The sequence below is a fragment of the Misgurnus anguillicaudatus genome, chromosome 2 (genome assembly GCF_027580225.2).
Source record: "Misgurnus anguillicaudatus chromosome 2, ASM2758022v2, whole genome shotgun sequence".
NCBI classification, from domain to species: domain Eukaryota; kingdom Metazoa; phylum Chordata; class Actinopteri; order Cypriniformes; family Cobitidae; genus Misgurnus; species Misgurnus anguillicaudatus.
In genome coordinates, this window is record NC_073338.2 from 21,390,796 (window position 1) to 21,411,944 (window position 21,149).

General features: G+C 38.9%; 3 long non-coding RNA genes across 3 annotated transcripts in view; 2 read left to right on the plus strand and 1 right to left on the minus strand.

The window, feature by feature from the left end:
• Positions 1–21,149, plus strand: part of LOC129442059 (uncharacterized) — a 49,964-nt gene continuing 28,815 nt past the window's right edge. The window contains exon 1 of the long non-coding RNA XR_012372634.1: positions 1–123. This is a non-coding gene — a long non-coding RNA (uncharacterized lncRNA). The remainder of the gene's footprint in view (positions 124–21,149) is intronic.
• LOC141369084 (uncharacterized) lies at positions 3,489–5,087 on the minus strand. Its single transcript, XR_012372637.1, has 3 exons — positions 4,774–5,087; positions 3,681–3,984; positions 3,489–3,605 (listed from the first exon to the last, which is right to left on the minus strand). It is a non-coding gene; the product is annotated as an uncharacterized lncRNA (long non-coding RNA).
• Positions 15,986–17,585, plus strand: LOC141369079 (uncharacterized). Its single transcript, XR_012372628.1, has 3 exons — positions 15,986–16,297; positions 17,087–17,383; positions 17,459–17,585. It is a non-coding gene; the product is annotated as an uncharacterized lncRNA (long non-coding RNA).

Here is a 21,149-nt window from a genome sequence, read left to right on the forward strand (position 1 = left end):
AATTTCCATGTATGACAGGGTGATTCAGGGTTGTTTCATGTCCTGTTAAAACCAACATCGTGTAACGTTAAGAAGGGTGCGGGAGTTCATCAAAAGGAATGTACCTTTCCAGAGAAAACTAAAGTAAGTATTGGCTTCCAAAAAAGGTTGTGCTTGTTTAAATGCCAGCAAATAGGAGCCATTGCAGAATAAACTTGAAAACAAAACAAAAGTCCTCTGCTGACAGTTTCACACAGTAAAGTCTTTTTTTACAGTTTATGATTTCCTGTGTGGCATGTCATAATGATGTGACTTGTGGAAAGAAAGAAAAAGACAAAGAGAAGGTATGCCATATATTATTTAACCTCCTACATCCACAGAAGTATTTTTGTACTTAAAGAACTTACTTTCTCATTGCAGATAAATGAACTTATAAAAAAATGTGGCTCAGAATGTCATCCCCCGAGTCAGCATTTTGTAGAAGGAGCTTCAATGTATTTAGCCTGATAAGGAACTCTGTGCCCCCTCCCTCGCACGTGAGGCTGCATAAAGCATTAAATGTTCAAAATATACGGTCATGCGGCACATCGTTGGAGAGCTAGACTTTCGGGACTCCATTAAGCTCACACACAAAGCATAATATGATTTTTAGCAGTCATAAAACTGTAATCTAGTTGTTAGTTACCTGAACCGGGCGGCGCCGATTTAGGATATTTACTTACCTTCAAAATCTTCCCTTTAACCGCTTCGGTGAAATTGTCCAAAACAAATTGCTCATAAATCCCCAAAAGTCCAAGGAAATGGAATGTCCAAGTCTTTTAATTCAAATCGATTTGTTCATCTCACAATCTTCTTGACGTTTCTGACCGAATTACAATATAAATACTGTTAGTTCACTAACGGACATTTGTTCGAATCTCACTTTTCATTCACGATTTATAATGAATATATTCGAATGTCTAAGGAACAAATACTCCCCCTTGTGGAATTTCAGCCGTTCCATAAGGGGCTACAGGTGGAGGGAAAAGAATATGGATGCATCTGAGAAGCAGAAATCTTTGCAACCATTTACCCAACAGTTGATATTTAGAAATCCATCTTCAATGTGAAATTCATAATGTACTGATTAAATTACAGTAAAATCTTAACCATTACCAAATGTAACATTTATATAGTGTAGGGGAAACCGGGGCTGTCTCACGAGTTGGTTGTCACACTGCTTATTCCAGACATACTACATGGTGCTGTGGTACAATTTTGATATCAATTTGTTAGCCTTTAATAGCTTACTCGTTTGCACTTGAAATTTTGCTGAGCAGACACAAAACATTGAGGTGAGAAGACAATTTTTTATTTTTATGGGTCAGAGTAAATTTTCATGTTGGTGTTGTTTTTGTTTTGAGATCTTGTAGGATATTAGTCATTCAAAAACAAAACAGTAGTAGCTTTATTTTGAGTCATATTTTAGCTATCAAGTTAAAGCCGTGTGGCAGCTAGCTTATCATGTTTGTCAAGAAGTCAGTTGGGGATGGTTGTCACATAGCTTGCGGGGTTGGTTGTCACATAAGAATATTGGACACGTATTATTTCATTTTATTTCTCAACACAGTAGACAATAGGCTTTATGCCCAGCTGCACTACTTCCTGAACTTCAGCTAGCTTCTTGTTTCCTGTCTGCCATTATTGGACAAACTGATTAATCCAGGGGCCCGTACCATGAAAATGGTTAAACAAACTCAGGATTACAGGATTAGTTTAAGGTTGACAAAACCAAGCCAATGTGCAGGCCTTGTTGGTAAAAGCTATTTTCATGGTACCCAAAACCCAGGATTTGCACAAACTAATCCTAAACAAAGCTGGCTAACCAACAAAACCAGCTTCATGGTATAGGCCCCAGGTGTGCCTGACCTCAGTAGTCACAACAACAATAATCAGACACACCTGGATTAATCAGTTTGTCCAATAATGGCAGACAGGAAACAAGAGCCGTTTCTCAATACCAAGTACGCCAAGTTCGGACTTGTGTCCTTCCTAGTTCGGACTTGCAAGTTCAGACTCGGAAGAACGAACTTCTGACGCGAAATGCATTCTGGGAAACTTCGCTGTCATAAGTCCACACAAGTCTCCTCTGATGCATCCTCGATAAAATGGGCGGATCAAGAACACATCCGGGGATTTAATGTGAACTTGGGCTTGATGCGAACTTTGAATTGAAACAGTACTTGGGCCGCGACTGATGACGTTTCACAAGTCCACAAGAACGCAAGTACAGACAAGAACGCATATTGAGAAACGGCTAAGGAGCTGGCTGAAGTTCTCATAGTGCAGCTGGGCATAAAGCCTATTCAAGTAACTGATCACCCACTTTAATCCCATTGTTTAAACATAAGGGGCATTAATAACAACTATCATAGGGGTGGATTCATATTAAAACTTATTTGCAGTTTCTAGCTTAAAAAACTAAAAAGTTACACATTATCTTTTCAGATCCCAATTTATCACTGAAATCCTATTGAATCACTATAGGGACAACCAACCCCATACCCTGTGACAACCAACCCCGTGATGGGGTTGGTTGTCACATTGTGTCAGAGTGTCTTTGATGGTTAATTACTTCCTGTTACAATACATTTGAAAAGTAAAAAGTATACACATTTAAAGCCAAGACTCCAAAGTTTCATTTCATGTAGGAATTACTACTGAAAGATTTTTTGAAGATGAGCAATTCATGCATGTGTAAAAATTGTGACAACCAACCCCGGTCTCCCCTATATACGGTAATAAGGTTCATTAGTTAACGTTAGTTAACTACATTAGTAAACATGAACTAATAATGAACTGCACTTATACAGCATTTCTTAATCTTTGCTAATGTTAATTTCAACAATTACTAATACTTTATTAAAATTTTGTTAATGTTAGTTGATAAACTAATATGAACAATTAAAAGCTTTATTTCTATTAACTAACATTAACAAAGATGAATGAATACTGTAAAAAATGTATTGCTCATGGTTTGTTCAAGTTAGTTAATACAATAACTAATGTTAACTAAGGAACCTTATTGTAAAGTGTTACTGTATATACTAATATCTTATATTTATCGCACACTTATCTCTTAAATTTTTATCTTAAGTGTGAATTTAGTTTCTGTTTAACAATAAATGTGTTTTCCACACACATCACATAATGCATTCTGATCTGAATATTGTTTTGACTCAAACTGCATTCACTTTAAAATCCTTATACGCCTGTTATTTTAAGATTTTCCATTGTCTGGGTGAAAATGAAATGTCTTTATGTAATGCCATAGTACACGATTAATGTTTAACCTCTTAATGTTTCTTACTCCAAAATTGTAATAAAACTTGGGTAAAATTGTTTTGTTGTCTATATTACGACGAAATCTTAGGCATCATTCACTCATGAACACGTTATTTCAACCCAACGTTAGGTAAAAAGGGACTGTCGTCTAACTGTGTTCTGTGTATGTCTGTGTTCCTAGTAGTAAATATGAGGCACACGTTGTCAAAATGATTGATGGTGCCCTTTGACCTTAGGGGAGGGGCTAACCTTTTGACCTTAGGGGAGGGGCTGACCTTTTGACCTGCGAGGGAGGGGGTGACCTTTGACCTTAGGGGAGGGGTGACCTTTGACCTGCGAGGGAGGGGCTGACCTTTTGACCTTAGGGGAGGGGTGACCTTTGACCGGACCACCCACGTCGTGAACCTTTGACCGGACCTCCCACGTCGTGAACTTTTGACCGGACCTCCCACGTCGTGAACCTTTGACCGGACCTCCCACGTCGTGAACTTTTGACCTCCGGGGAGGGGCTAACCTTTGACCGGACCTCCCACGTCGTGAACTTTTGAACCGACCGCCCACGTAGCGTTGAACTTTTAACCGGACCGCCCACGTCGCGTTGAACTTTTAACCGGTACACCCACGTCACGTTGACATGTTTACGTCCGGGGTTATCTCCGGATCGCGTTAAATCATGTCCTCCTACGATAAAACAATAAAAACAGTGTTTACACAAGTGGTCTTCATTAAAACACATTCCATGCTCCCATCATAATTTATATAAGGTGGGGCCCCAATATGTCTAATAAAAGCCGGGAAAATCACAGTTACGACAATCACAAACATGGATAGGCCATGCAGCTCGCACGGTACTCCAGTGAGTGAATGGTGAAATAGCATGGAGCATCTAGCTATGGCGACGAAAAAATTTAACTTTTAACATGCATTGAAATTTTAACATGCACCATTTTAGAATGCGTGACATCGTTATAATCTGCCATGCTGGCATTGAAATATTGCGAAATCCTCTCATTGATTAGTTTCATTAAACACAATTTTTTATGTGAAATGATCAAAGAAATTAAGTGTTCTTTCTTTTCTTTTAAACGTCATCATGGCTTAAAAGGCTATATTCATGGTGAGAATAAGATGTAATTATATAAAGTAAGATTAGAAAAGATGTTTAAAATGAACTTTCTCTAATAATCTTAGCACTATGTATGGATACGACTGAAAAAACATGTTCAAAAGTATCAACATAATAAAAAAGGTTTCTCACAACGGCAGATGAAATACAATCTAAAAGAATAAAGAACAATGAATTCTGTCAAGATGAACATTTTGTAGGATTTTGTCTAGAGAGTAAAAATTGATGTGTCATTTTTAAATGTCCTATTCTGCATTTTGTATAGATGACCTGATTTTCAAAACAGAAGTTATGTTTTTTCAAATAAACTGTTCAATAGAAAGATATGGTCTTCTGCCACTTACACAGATCGTAGTCCTTAAAGTTGCATTCCTGAGAGCTGCTTCCACTCCGAAGCGTAAATCGTTTTGGCAGTGCCCGTGTGAGGACCGAGATATTTTGTTTTTTAACTCGTAAAGCATGTCCAGTCCTCCTGCGATAGCAGGACAGTGTTTATACAAGGGGCCTGCATTAATGCAGCTTGCGTTGCTTTCATCATACTAATAAGTACAGCATAAGTAAAGACAAAAAGACACATATTACAAAACATTACCTGTCTAAAAACTGAGACTTTTAACTTTAGGTTATTATTATATTAGGCTCAGTATAGTTTTCAGACTTTCAGAAAGAACTCATCAACTTAAAGAATAAAGCACTTATCAATTACATTTATTTTAATCTCAAAAACTCAAGTTTTCGTCTAGTATTTATTATTGCACCTGAAATACAAGTACCTGCTCACACTCCTTAGCCAAAACACTAAAACTTTTGGTGCTTTTGTATTTGATGTAGTATTTAATGATATTTGACGGATTGCTCCATACAAGACAATCAAATTGTGTACATTCGGTGAGCACGGCATGCAGGGTCTGGCTTCGTCGCGCGCTTTGGTGCGCTCGTTTCTCTGTCTCTGTTGTTCTCGGTTGTCGGTTGTCGGCTATGTGAACGGTGTTTTTTTTTTATAAAGTGTATTAAACTCGCACTACTCTTTACCCAGAATTACATGTACTTCTTCCGTGGTGACAAAGCGAGGTACATGATTTCTTCAATTTATAAAAACACAAGTAAACTTTTTATTGTAAAATAGTCAAATAAAATAGTAAGACTAAAGACATAGACTAACTGATGATCCTTACATATGAAATACCCAGCACAAAATCATCTAGGTATATTCTTAAAGCGACGTTGGTTTTATTACACCATAATAAATCAGTATATACTATAAATATTCACTTTGCTATCATTTCCAACTAATGTTGATTTATTGTGTTGTACTCAAAACATCTGAACTTCAGTCAGCTTTTTGGGGGGCTGAGCATTAATTTACTTTTTAAAGATTGCAATATCTAGTTGATTTTTAACCCTTACCTATACATGTTGCTTGGCTCACTGTAAACCCGGCATGCTTACCGTTATGTTTACCTTTAAATGACAGAGAATATAATAGCACTTACCCCATAAAAACAAAAAATGCCATCACAGAAAACAGCAACAAACCACCTGGTCAATCGAGCGCTGCAGAACAACGGGTGAAATCCATGCGCCAGTTCAGACTAAAAATACCTCGCCCCACTATATACAGCTCCACAAGGCAAAACAAAGATCCCACGCAGTCCATCATGCCACACCGGCAGTTTGATTATTGTGACCATCGTGTCCTTTAGTGCACTAGGGGCATTATGGGAAATGTAGTCATTTTCACAAGGCGAATCGAACGCTGTATATGTTAAAGGTGTTTTGTGTTACTTTTAAAAAGACAAAAATGCTAAATAATATACATAACTATATTATCAGTGGTGTATAAGGACCTTACATAATGAACTGAATTGTTTCTATTACCTAAGAACGAGCCATTTTCATCTCCACACACCGCTGGTCCCCTTATACGGAAGTCACCGTCATATCTCTACAGTAGCCCTAAACGTACAAACTCTTCTAAAGAGCACGTTTCTTCCCTACGTTGTCTCAGACGATGACATGTTTGTCGTGCGACAGCTACCATATGGGTTTTAAAATTGAAGAGTGAGTTGTCTGTGGCAATTCACAATCTCACCACTAGATACCGCTAAATTCTACACACACCACCTTTAACTGGCTACTGTTTCCAAGATGCATTACGATCTAAGCCATCGCACTGGGAGAGAGAGTACATAGTGAGACATATTATTTACCATTTTATTTGTTGTTGTTGACACAATTTAATGTAAAGTGGAAGATCATATTCATTTTTTAAAAAAAATAACGGCTTAAAGATAACTATTAGGGCTGAAACTAAAAACCCTCATATTAGCTGTGTACATTATGAAACTGATTTTATTTCACCTGTTTTACAAGTTAAGAAACATTTAAGCGTTAAGCAGGAATTCCTTTTTCTATGGGTGCGTAGAGCAGAGAGAATGATAGAGAAAATACCGGGAAAGACCTTTCCCACTGACACTTTAATATTCTATAGCTTCATAACTCGCACCGATGACTATGTGATGAGGGGCGTGTGAATTGCTGTGTTTAGAGGGGACGGGTCAGGATTTTTAGGTTACAAATCAGAGCCTGAAACTCGGAGCTCTCGCGCCTCGGATGCGGCGCTCTGGCATGTTCATTTGGCGGCAAATTTGAAGGCTACTTTCAGGAATTCTCCATTAAATTGTTTAAAGCAAAGTTTTTAACACGGCATAGCTCAACTGTGCAGGATTCAAGGAGTTGCAGACGCTATTTTTGAGGACGGTGCAAGCACGATCGGAAGCTTAACAAAATCAGGGAGAGACTTGTGGACGTACATCGTGTAAAGTTGTCTACTACGCTGCAGATTCTTGAAAGGAGAGAACAAATGTCACTTGAGCGTGATCACAAACGCAAGATGCCGTGCGTGTGCGGACCTCCAGTTTTTGGAGAGGTGCTTTCGGAGCACTGCAGGAGTGAGCTTGTTAATATTTTTTATGCAGTAATATCTGCAAATGCTGATGTGTGCTTGCCGCAAAATTACTGCGAAACTGATGCCGTGCGCGTAACCAACCCCAAGAAAAAAACAGATGTCGAGAAAAGCCTGGACAAATCCCCCGACAAGATGGTTCAAGTGTCTGCCCACGCCGATGAACCGATCAACGCGCCCATCAAAAAAGCCCCAGATGCTATGTATGAATGTGATGATGAGGAGTTTGACATTGCTAACATCCTCCTCATGTCTGCATATGTAATAGATGTATGTGTTGCCGTAGCGACAAAGAAGGACCAGATCAATGTGCGTGAAATTGTTGAAATTGCTGCTGACTTTCTGATCGACAAGAGTCTTGGCACGTGCCTACACTTTCTATTGTATCTAGACAACATCATAACCTTTGGTGATGATTGAAAACAATGCGAGTTCCTGGGACACCTCGTACACCTGAAAAACATTTACTTTTTTCACGACCTACCTTTAAACATTTGAACATGGTCTTTTAATTTTTTCTTCACCTTCTCTCCATCTATAGCCTGCTTATTTGATAAGTTCTGGTTTCAGCTCTTAGAAAGTTCGTGATAAACGTTTGTGTGAAATGTTACCACTACATTCGGTCATTTGGACTTGTAAACATCTTGTTCATACAAAGTGTGACACTTATTATGTTATGTAAAAATAAAAGTGACTTGCATCAGTATGAAAAGCTAAATCCGTATGCATGACCTGATACAAATTTGGTGATTTTGTAACTTAGTGATTTTTACATAGACACGTCAGTTACTTTGCATAACCTGTATAACTCTATGAAACGTGTCCTTCAATAACTGAATCATGCCAACATTTTTACTCAAGAATTTCAATACTTATCAGGACCATTTTAAGCACATTACAACATACCATCATTTATTTACCATTCGTAAAACATGCGTAGTTGCAACACTACCATTCAGTTAGACTTTACATTTCTAGACTGTGTTTTTTCTCAAAGGTTGCTTATAATTACAGACAACACACTACACCTAAGTGTATCTTAACAATGGCAAACAGGAATACCAACGTTTGCAAACAACCGTAGTTAAGCACTTTGATTTTTGACATAATTCACAGAAAGCAACAGTGAATCATCAAAACGTTGCTAGTTTTTCAGTTTCCGAAAGTTTGCATTTTTACTTGCAAACAAACCAGGAACATTATTCATCTGAACACTCACCAAACCTATGTCTTTGTTGTTTTTATTTAGACAATCTTTTGTTTTCATAGTTTTGATCTGTTCATGTCAACTTTCTTCTGTATATCTTTCTCAGATTTCATAAAATCACGCATTTACCTTTAAAACCTTCTTAATGCCATCAATGTATTTATTACTTATCCGTTATTTGTTATACTGTATGTCATATTTTTGAGTTTACACCATTCATTTTTATAGAAAGTTTCAGAAACTCACATTTGCATGGAGTTGTGATACATTTTGCTTTTGGTGATCTCCAGGAGTGAGTGCTGGTTTGGCAGGGGTGGGCTGTGGTCATGCCACAATCCTGAAGGTTTATAAGCCAAACAAGAGTCCTTCAACACCTCACACCATACTGATTTCGAGTTCACTGATACTGAGTTCAAATTGTAAAAACAGTAGTAAGAAAACTAGTACAATCGTCACTTATAGTTTTGTCATATGATGATGATATGTTGTTTCATCTTTCAGGTGTTTGTTGAAGTATTTTGGCACAACTGTTTATTCCAATCTTTAATCAGCCATACATGACAAAAGTTTTTGTTCTTGTTTATTTTAGTTTAACTCATCACACTAATTTATGCAAACAGAAATTGTCAGATTTCACGTTTTCATGATTCAAGTGCACAACACATTGCGATTACTGTCTCAACTCGTTCTCTGATTTATCTAGAATATCTACAAAGTAACGATTGTTAAGATCTTCATGCACAGGGCTTACCCACAGAGTGTTTGCCCTGGTCTCATAAAAACAACCATTTACACTCAAAACCTATGGCTTCTCTGTCTTAATGTCATCAATTTATTCTTTTGTCTACATCATCACCAAAATGTTTCGCTATAAGAGTGTGCAAACTGTTTTACTTCGGTCTAGATTTTTATAGAAAGCTTCAGAAAATGTCGGGATGCTAACATTTACAAGAATGATGAAGCATTTTACCTTTAAATGGTCCAAAGAGTATGCGTTGGTGTACAAGCACTATCTTTGTTGCAACCATCAAGAATATTATGTTCGTAACAAGAATTATATCAACTATATGTTGCGCGTGTTCTAAACGATGATATTGCAGAGAAACTATTCAAAAGAGAACCAACTTTAACATACATTTTATAGGGCCCCTTGATTTAAAAAAAAACAGCAAGCTGTACCCAGTGTTTCTAACAAGCAGTTATAATCACATCACAAGCCTAAATGTTTAGAAACATAAATCTTTTTGAAGACCTCACACAATAGGGATTTCATCTATCTGGAAAACTTTAAAAAATATACGCACATGAGCTCAAATAGTAAAAACAGTTGCAAGATATACTATTAATGCTCAACTAGTACATTGTGTAAACTGTTCGTTTGTATAAATGACATGTCGCGTTGGTAGGGGTTGTTGACGTATATTGGCATTAAGGAACGGTACTGAAATGCTAAAACTAGGTAGATACAACTTCAACAGAATATAGATGTTTTTAATCTATTGGTACCTATTTTAAATGTGTCCAAACTATTTCAAACATTACTAAGTTGTAGATGTTTGCATCTTAATTTACAAGGTTTTTAACAAACCAACACACGTTCCTGTTTTGTCATGCTCTGTTTCATAGCATTGCAACTACATACTTAGGTACACCGCATTATGTTGAACGGATTACTAAGTTAAAGCTAAACAATCTTTATTATGCTGTAGACGTATGGCGTATATTTTCTATGTAATTGATGAATTTACATATTCAAACATTACATTGTTCCTATATTTACTGTTTCACGGTGAAGGTTTTAGTAAGTAAATCTAAAACAAACTTCACTGTGTTGCTGTGTTCCCTTAATCGTCTAGCAACAATTTTCAAGAGATTACCAACATGTATGATGTGCTAACTGTCAGGGGATCTGAGATGTACTTTATTATTTTCTGAAGTAATTAAAAAGTTAACTATCTAACACTTACTGCACAATAACTTAAGCGATAAAGAGTTTGACAAATGTTACATAACCTATAGAAACGAAACAAACTGAATTACAAAGTCACTGACATAAAGTTTACCCTTACAAAGAAAACAAATCACGCAGATGTTTAAAGTGATGTTGTTCCACCCAGAGAGGTATGTCCCTTAACTCCAGGACTCCTATCTCCGCCTACCTATTGCATGCGTTAAAACGGTTCAAGTTTGGATCATTCAATGCATTCGCTTAACAAGTTTCAAGAAACTATGGACTCTTACTGCTACACCAACACATTCGCGCTACCCACACCAGAGCATTATGAAGATGAGAGAATCTACAGCTGGACCTGTGTCCTCAAGAAGGCCCATGCAATGCCTAGTGCCAATGGGTCCCCTGCAAAGCCTGATGTAGGTCCATCACCCTAGAACAACTTTTGTCATACACAATTGTTTAAAGATTAGAATAAACAACTTGCGTCTAAAATACGTCAACAACCCCTACCAACGCGACATGTCATTTATACAAACGAACAGTTTATACAATGTACTAGTTGAGCATTAATAGTATATCTTGCAACTGTTTTTACTGTTTGAGCTCATGTGCGTATATTTTTTAAAGTTTTCCAGATAGATGAAATCCCTATTGTGTGAGGTCTTCAAAAAGATTTATGTTTCTAAACATTTAGGCTTGTGATGTGATTATAACTGCTTGTTAGAAACACTGGGTACAGCTTGCTGTTTTTTTTAAAATCAAGGGGCCCTATAAAATGTATGTTAAAGTTGGTTCTCTTTTGAATAGTTTCTCTGCAATATCATCGTTTAGAACACGCGCAACATATAGTTGATATAATTCTTGTTACGAACATAATATTCTTGATGGTTGCAACGGGGATGGTGCTTGTGCACCGGCGCATGCTCTTTGGACCATTTGGGGGTGGAGTGCTTCATCATTCTTGTGGATGTTGGCACCCCGACGTTTTCTGAGGCTTTCTATAAAAATCTAGACCGAAGTAAAACAGTTTGCACACTCTTATAGCGAAACATTTTGGTGATGATGTAGACAAAATAATAAATTGATGACATTAAGACAGAGAAGCCATAGGTTTTGAGTGTAAATGGTTGTTTTTATGAGACCAGAGCAAACACTCTGTGGGTAAGCCCTGTGCATGAAGATCTTAACAATCGTTACTTTGTAGATATTCTAGATAAATCAGAGAACGAGTTGAGACAGTAATCGCAATGTGTTGTGCACTTGAATCATGAAAACGTGAAATCTGACAATTTCTGTTTGCATAAATTAGTGTGATGAGTTAAACTAAAATAAACAAGAACAAAAACTTTTGTCATGTATGGCTGATTAAAGATTGGAATAAACAGTTGTGCCAAAATACTTCAACAAACACCTGAAAGATGAAACAACATATCATCATCATATGACAAAACTATAAGTGACGATTGTACTAGTTTTCTTACTACTGTTTTTACAATTTGAACTCAGTATCAGTGAACTCGAAATCAGTATGGTGTGAGGTGTTGAAGGACTCTTGTTTGGCTTATAAACCTTCAGGATTGTGGCATGATAACAGTTTACCCCTGTTAAACCAGCACTCACTCCTGGAGATCATTAAAAGTAAAATGTATCATAATTCCATGTAAATGTGAGTTTCTGAAACTTTCTATAAAAATGAATGGTGTAAACTCAAAAATATGACATACAGTATAACAAATAACGGATAAGTAATAAATACATTGATGGCATTAAGAAGGTTTTAAAGGTAAATGCGTGATTTTATGAAATCTGAGAAAGATATACAGAAGAAAGTTGACATGAACAGATCAAAACTATGAAAACAAAAGATTGTCTAAATAAAAACAACAAAGACATAGGTTTGGTGAAAGTGTTCAGATGAATAATGTTCCTGGTTTGTTTGCAAGTAAAAATGTAAACTTTCGGAAACTGAAAAACTAGCAACGATTTGATGACTCACTGCTGCCCTCCGTGAATCATGCCAAAAATCAAAGTGCTTAACTACGCTTGTTTGCAAACGTTGGTATTCCTGTTTGCCATTGTTAAGATACACTTAGGTGTAGTGTGTTGTCTGTAATTATAAGCAACCTTTGAGAAAAAACACAGTCTAGAAATGTAAAGTCTAACTGAATGGTAGTGTTGCAACTACGCATGTTTTACGAATGGTAAATAAATGATGGTATGTTGTAATGTGCCCAAAATGGTCCTGACAAGCACCGAAATTCCCGAGCAAAAATGTTGGCATGACTCAGCCACCGAAGGACACGTCCCACAGAGCCACACAGGCCATGCAAAGCAACGGACGTGTCCATGCAAAAATCACCAAGCCACAAAATCACCAAACCTGCACCAGGTCATGCATACGGATTTAGCTTTTCATACTGATGCAAGTCACTTTTATTTTTACATAACATAATAAGCGTCACACCCCGCATGAACAAGATGCCCACAAGTCCAAATGACCGAACGCAGCGGCAACACCCCACACAAACGTCCACCACGAACCTTCCAAGAGCCGAAACCAGAACCTATCAAATAAGCAGGCTATAGATGGAGAGAAGGTGAAGAAAAAATTAAAAGACCATGTTCAAATGTTTAAAGGTAGGTCGTGAAAAAAGTAAATGTTTTTCAGGTGTACGAGGTGTCCCAGGAACTCGCATTGTTTTCAATCATCACCAAAGGTTATGATGTTGTCTAGATACAATAGAAAGTGTAGGCACGTGCCAAGACTCTTGTCGATCAGAAAGTCAGCAGCAATTTCAACAATTTCACGCACATTGATCTGGTCCTTCTTTGTCGCTACGGCAACACATACATCTATTACATATGCAGACATGAGGAGGATGTTAGCAATGTCAAACTCCTCATCATCACATTCATACATAGCATCTAGGGCTTTTTTGATGAACACATTGATCGGTTCATCGGCGTTAACAGACACTTGAACCATCTTATCAAAAGATTTGTCCAGACTTTTCACGACATCTGTTTTTTTCTTGAGGTTGGTTACGCGCACGGCATCAGTTTCGCAGTAATTTTGCGGCAAGCACACATCAGCATTTGCAGATATTACTGCATAAAAAATATTAACAAGCTCACTCCTGCAGTGTTCTGAAAGCATTTCTTTAAAAACTGGAGGTCCGCACACGTACGGCATCTTGCGTTTGTGATCACGCTCAAGTGACATTTGTTCTCTCCTTTCAAGAATCTGCAGCGTAGTAGACAACTTTACACGATGTACGTCCACAAGTCTCTCCCTGATTTTGTTAAGCTTCCGATCGTGCTTGCACCGTCCTCAAAAATAGCGTCTGCAACTCCTTGAATCCTGCACAGTTGAGCTATGCCGTGTTAAAAACTTTGCTTTAAACAATTTAATGGAGAATTCCTGAAAGTAGCCTTCAAATTTGCCGCTAAATGAACATGCCAGAGCGTCGTATCTGAGGTGTGAGAGCTCCGAGTTTCAGGCTCTGATTTGTAACCTAAAAATCCTGACCCGTCCCCTCTAAACACAGCAATTCACACGCCCCTCATCACATAGTCATCGGTGCGAGTTATGAAGCTATAGAATATTAAAGTGTCAGTGGGAAAGGTCTTTCCCGGTATTTTCTCTATCATTCTCTCTGCTCTACGCACCCATAGAAAAAGGAATTCCTGCTTAACGCTTAAATTTTTCTTAACTTGTAAAACAGGTGAAATAAAATCAGTTTCATAATGTACACAGCTAATATGAGGGTTTTTAGTTTCAGCCCTAATAGTTATCTTTAAGCCGTTTTTTTTTTTAAAAAATGAATATGATCTTCCACTTTACATTAAATTGTGTCAACAACAACAAATAAAATGGTAAATAATATGTCTCACTATGTACTCTCTCTCCCAGTGCGATGGCTTAGATCGTAATGCATCTTGGAAACAGTAGCCAGTTAAAGGTGGTGTGTGTAGAATTTAGCGGTATCTAGTGGTGAGATTGTGAATTGCCACAGACAACTCACTCTTCAATTTTAAAACCCATATGGTAGCTGTCGCACGACAAACATGTCATCGTCTGAGACAACGTAGGGAAGAAACGTGCTCTTTAGAAGAGTTTGTACGTTTAGGGCTACTGTAGAGATATGACGGTGACTTCCGTATAAGGGGACCAGCGGTGTGTGGAGATGAAAATGGCTCGTTCTTAGGTAATAGAAACAATTCAGTTCATTATGTAAGGTCCTTATACACCACTGATAATATAGTTATGTATATTATTTAGCATTTTTGTCTTTTTTAAAAGTAACACAAAACACCTTTAACATATACAGCGTTCGATTCGCCTTGTGAAAATGACTACATTTCCCATAATGCCCCTAGTGCACTAAAGGACACGGTGGTCGCAATAATCAAACTGCCGGTGTAACATGATGGACTACGTGAGATCTTTGTTTTGCCTTGTGGAGCTGTATATAATAAAGCGAGGTATTTTTAATCTGAACTAACACATAGATTTCACCCGTTGTTCTACAACACTCGATTAACCAGATGGTTTGTTACTGTTTTCTGTGATGACATTTTTTGTTTTTATGGGGTAAGTGCTATTATATTCTCTGTCATTTAAAGGTAAACATAACGGTAAGCATGCCGGGTTTACAGTGAGCCAAGCAACATGTATAGGTAAGGGTTAAAAATCAACTAGATGTTGGAATCTTTAAAAAGTAAATTAATGCTCAGCCCCCCAAAAAGCTGACTGAAGTTCAGATGTTTTGAGTACAACACAATAAATCAACATTAGTTGGAAATGATAGCAAAGTGAATATTTATAGTATATACTGATTTATTATGGTGTAATAAAACCAACGTCGCTTTAAGAATATACCTAGATGATTTTGTGCGGGTATTTCATGTGTGGGGATCATCAGTTGGCCTATGTCTTTGGTCCTACTATTTTGTTTGACTGTTTTGCAGTGAAAAGTTTACTTGTGTTTTTGTGGATTGGGGAGGTCATGCACCTCGCTTTGTCACCACGGAGGAGGTGCATGTTGTTCTGGGTGAAGAGTGGTGCGAGTTTGATACACTTTATAAAAAAAAAACACCGTTTACATAGCCGACAACTGATAACTGAGAACAACAGAGACAGAGAAATGAGTGCATCAAAGCGTGTGATGAAGTTGGACTTTGTGTGTTGTGTTCATTGAATGTATATGGTTTGATTGTCTTGTATGGAGTAATTTGTCAAATATTATTAAATATTATATTAAATACAAAAGCACTAAAAGTTTTAGTGTTTTGGCTAAGGAGTGTGAGCAGGTACTTGTATTTCAGGTGCAATAATACATACTAGACGAAAACTTGAGTTTTTGAGATTAAAATAAATGTAATTGATAAGTGCTTTATTCTTTAAGTTGATGAGTTCTTTCTGAAAGTCTGAAAACTATACTGAGCCTAATATAATAATAACCTAAAGTTAAAAGTCTCAGTTTTTAGACAGGTAATGTTTTGTAATATGTGTCTTTTTGTCTTTACTTATGCTGTACTTATTAGTATGATGAAAGCAACGCAAGCTGCATTAATGCAGGCCCCTTGTATAAACACTGTCCTGCTATCGCAGGAGGACTGGACATGCTTTACGAGTTAAAAAACAAAATATCTCGGTCCTCACACGGGCACTGCCAAAACGATTTACGCTTCGGAGTGGAAGCAGCTCTCAGGAATGCAACTTTAAGGACTACGATCTGTGTAAGTGGCAGAAGACCATATCTTTCTATTGAACAGTTTATTTGAAAAAACATAACTTCTGTTTTGAAAATCAGGTCATCTATACAAAATGCAGAATAGGACATTTAAAAATGACACATCAATTTTTACTCTCTAGACAAAATCCTACAAAATGTTCATCTTGACAGAATTCATTGTTCTTTATTCTTTTAGATTGTATTTCATCTGCCGTTGTGAGAAACCTTTTTTATTATGTTGATACTTTTGAACATGTTTTTTCAGTCGTATCCATACATAGTGCTAAGATTATTAGAGAAAGTTCATTTTAAACATCTTTTCTAATCTTACTTTATATAATTACATCTTATTCTCACCATGAATATAGCCTTTTAAGCCATGATGACGTTTAAAAGAAAAGAAAGAACACTTAATTTCTTTGATCATTTCACATAAAAAATTGTGTTTAATGAAACTAATCAATGAGAGGATTTCGCAATATTTCAATGCCAGCATGGCAGATTATAACGATGTCACGCATTTTAAAATGGTGCATGTTAAAATTTCAATGCATGTTAAAAGTTAAATTTTTTCGTCGCCATAGCTAGATGCTCCATGCTATTTCACCATTCACTCACTGGAGTACCGTGCGAGCTGCATGGCCTATCCATGTTTGTGATTGTCGTAACTGTGATTTTCCCGGCTTTTATTAGACATATTGGGGCCCCACCTTATATAAATTATGATGGGAGCATGGAATGTGTTTTAATGAAGACCACTTGTGTAAACACTGTTTTTATTGTTTTATCGTAGGAGGACATGATTTAACGCGCTCCGGAGATAACCCCGGACGTAAACATGTCAACGTGACGTGGGCGTACCGGTTAAAAGTTCAACGCGACGTGGGCGGTCCGGTTAAAAGTTCAACGCGACGTGGGCGGTCGGTTCAAAAGTTCACGACGTGGGAGGTCCGGTCAAAGGTTAGCCCCTCCCCGGAGGTCAAAGGTTCACGACGTGGGAGGTCCGGTCAAAGGTTCACGACGTGGGAGGTCCGGTCAAAAGTTCACGACGTGGGAGGTCCGGTCAAAGGTTCACGACGTGGGTGGTCCGGTCAAAGGTCACCCCTCCCCTAAGGTCAAAAGGTCAGCCCCTCCCTCGCAGGTCAAAGGTCACCCCTCCCCTAAGGTCAAAGGTCACCCCCTCCCTCGCAGGTCAAAAGGTCAGCCCCTCCCCTAAGGTCAAAAGGTTAGCCCCTCCCCTAAGGTCAAAGGGCACCATCAATCATTTTGACAACGTGTGCCTCATATTTACTACTGTTCCTGTGCTGATTGTTATCACCTGACCTCATTACCACATCATTATGAGGAGAGGAGGTCTTTCTTTCCTCCTCAACTCCTACTTTATCGCGGTTCTCAACGTCCCTCCTTCGCTGCCGGAACGGGAGGGGCTGATCTGCCGCCCATTCAGTGAGCTGGTGGATCATTTTTGTCAAGAGGAGCTCCGGGGATCCATGGCTTCACCATCTGCCCCTCTGCCGGGGATACCAGAGGGTCGCATCCTGGCCGCGGCCATGCCTGATCCAGTTCACAAGATGGCCAAATCTTCTGAGACTGTCCATGAGATGGTCGAATCATCTGAGTCTGTTCACGAGATGGCCGAATCGTCTGAGTCTGTTCACGAGATGGCCGAATCGTCTGAGTCTGTTCACGAGATGACTGATCTCGAACTCTCTAAACTTTCTGCCTCACCTAAGATGAATCTCGAACTCTTTCCTGCCCAGCCCAGCCTCCTGTTCTGCCGGACCCACCCTGCATAGATGAAATGTAGGATAGTTCCTACGTCGCATTCATGCCCTTAACAACCGCTGGTTCGGGGGTCGGAAGGTCATAGCTGAAGTTTATGATCAGGAGCGATTTGAAAACAGTGACCTCTCCGCATAGACTGTTAATCGTAACCTCTTTCTTCATCATTTCCTCTCTCATACAGACATAGTTGCCAAGCGCCATCCCCAGTGGCATTGGCATCTCTTCATAACTTGTAATTTTTTTATCAATGTTGATATTAATGTTATTAATGTTATCCCTTCATAGGATGGAGCACTTATAGACGGTTTCAGCAATAACAAAATAAACGTGGCTTTTGTGGTCATCACGTAACTTCCGGTAAACTCTGTGAAGAATAAATAACAACAAAGTCCTTTTAAAGTAGTTTATTTATATAACAAGCAAAATGACCCACTTAGCAAAAACACGTCCAAAAGACCTTATTATAACGTCTTTGTCTAACATTTAAAAATTGTCCACTGAGTAGCCAGAAGGAAAGTTTTTGCAACGTCTGTTGTGTGTTGAAATTAGACGTCCTACTGACATGATTGTTGAATGTTTAAAAGACGTCTACTGGAAAATAAGAGACAACGTTCATTCAACGTCTTTTTTAGACGTCTGTTTTGTGTTGAAATTAGACGTCCTACTGACATGCTTGTTGAATGTTTAAAAGACGTCTACTGGAAAATAAGAGACAACGTTCATTCAACGTCTTTTTTAGACATCTGTTTTGTGTTGAAATTAGACGTCCTACTGACATGCTTGTTGAATGTTGAAAAGACGTCTACTGGAAAGCCAGAGACAACGTTCATTCAACTTCTTTTTTAGAGGTCTGTTTTTTGTTTAAATTAGACGTCCTACTGACATGCTTGTTTAACATTCAAAAGACGTCCACTGAGTATCCAGAATGAAAGTTTTTGCAACGTCTTTACTAGACGTCTTTGTTATGTTGAAATTAGACGTCTTTTTTATGTTGAAATTAGACGTCCTACGGACATGCTTGTTAAACGTTTAAAAGACCTCTACTGGAAAGCCAGAGACAACGTTCATTCAACGTCTTTTTAAGACGTCTTTTTTTGTGTTGAAATTAGACGTCCTACTGACATGCTTGTTGAATGTTTAAAAGACGTCTACTGGAGAGCCAGAGACAACGTTCATTCAACGTCTTTTTTAGACGTCTGTTTTTTGTTTAAATTAGACATCCTACTGACATGCTTGTTTAACATTCAAAAGACGTCCACTGAGTATCCAGAATGAAAGTTTTTGCAACGTCTTTACTAGACATCTTTTTTATGTGGAAATTAGATGTCCTACTGACATGCTTGTTAAACGTTTAAAAGACGTCTTTTAAAGAATGTTTTTCAAATGTTCATTATTGAAATCCAAGTGACATCCTTACAGGGTTTTTCAATGACTTTCCAGACCTCTAAAAGACATTCATACAATTTTTAATTATGTTTAATTTCAGACATCCCTGTTGACCTTCATTTAAACCAGGTGTACTATTTTACTTCTTAAGGCCACAGTTCAAACTGGTCTTACCACCAAATATGCTACACAAGGGTTTGGACATCAACAATTTTTCAGGTACTGGATGTTGACAGTGTGCACACCTACTGCTTTAAAATTTTAAATACCCATCCCCTTGGCTGATATGTACCCATCCAAGAACTATAGGTGTTCAGACACATTTTGTAATATGGGTCGCAGTATGTATGAAGGATGAGGACGATGACAGGTAACACTAAACAGAACTTTATTTGACAGACTATGGGTAAATACCCACCGAAAATGAATAAAGACAATGGTGAGCGTGTGTGTGCGTGTCACAAGGTGACGATCTTTTGGGCGGAACCGAAAGTCGGGAAACTTTGGTTCCGCCCGGATGTTTCCGCCCAGACCGGGAAGAGGAAACACCGGACATCCGGTAGCATCGCAAGGGCTGTAATCAGCGAAATAGAGCGCAGCTGTGGGCGTTTAAGAGAAACGCCGGTTGATTGGAGGATTACAGCACACAGAGGAGTATTTTAGGACAGTGTAAACCACAGTTTGGGTGCGTTAGTTGTGAGTTGAAGTACGGAGCTGTGCTCGTCCGTTACATGTTGGCAGTTGGTTGCACTTTCTCTCTCTCCCTCTCGTAGTTCTCAGTGGATGTTACCGTAAGAAGAAACCCTGTGGGTAGAAGGAAACAACGGTAAATGTGACACGCTGGGAGTAACCAAGGAGTAAGGAAACGAAGCCGTTTGTAAACTGTTTACCAAGAAGACCGCCGTGAGTATTGGCTCTGGATTTGATCCGAAACCATAGCTACTAACCTGTGTATTATTGAACGCTCCAGGAAGAGGAAAGCGGCCCTACCCCCGATCGAGCGTGCTAGGTGAGCCGCAGGAATAAGTGGATTACATCGCCATAGCAGCAGACCTAAAAGCCCCGGCCGTAGTGTCATCGCCCCCATCTGCCCTTAGCGAAGTGGAGGACGCTGGGCGTCTCGTGTGTGCACCTGTAGTGTGGTGGGTGAGTCCATGTCCTTTGAAAACCTTTTCACGTTGAAGTGGTGCTGTGTATTTGCTGTGGGTTGCTGTGCAAGTGCTGTGTGTCTTGTCAGACGTACCCCGCATCATCCCCTCCACTGAGGAAGAGACGGAGAGGCTGACGGCTGTGTGTAACATTAACTATTGTATGCTGTGTGCGATTTAAGCGAAAGTGACGGTGTGGGCCGTGGAAGTTGCCCCGTCTGTGTGTTGACAGTTTCAGAGTGCGGCGGTGAAGACCTGGAAGCTGGCAGTGTGTGTGTGTGAGTACAAAACACGAACCTGTATATTGCTACCTTACCTGTGTGTTCTATCTGTGGCAGAGTGAGGGGCGAAGGAGTTCAGCCGCCCCGTGGTCTCTACAAAGGGGCGCCCCTGTCTGATATTCGATCGGCCTACGGGCATTGAGGACAGGGCAGCGCTCGGCCCGGTGAGACGGTTGTGACGGTTCGCCCCCCTGCTGACCAGCGGATTCGCCGAGAGGGTTTTGGCCCCCGGCGCCCCCTTGGGAAAATCGTCGCC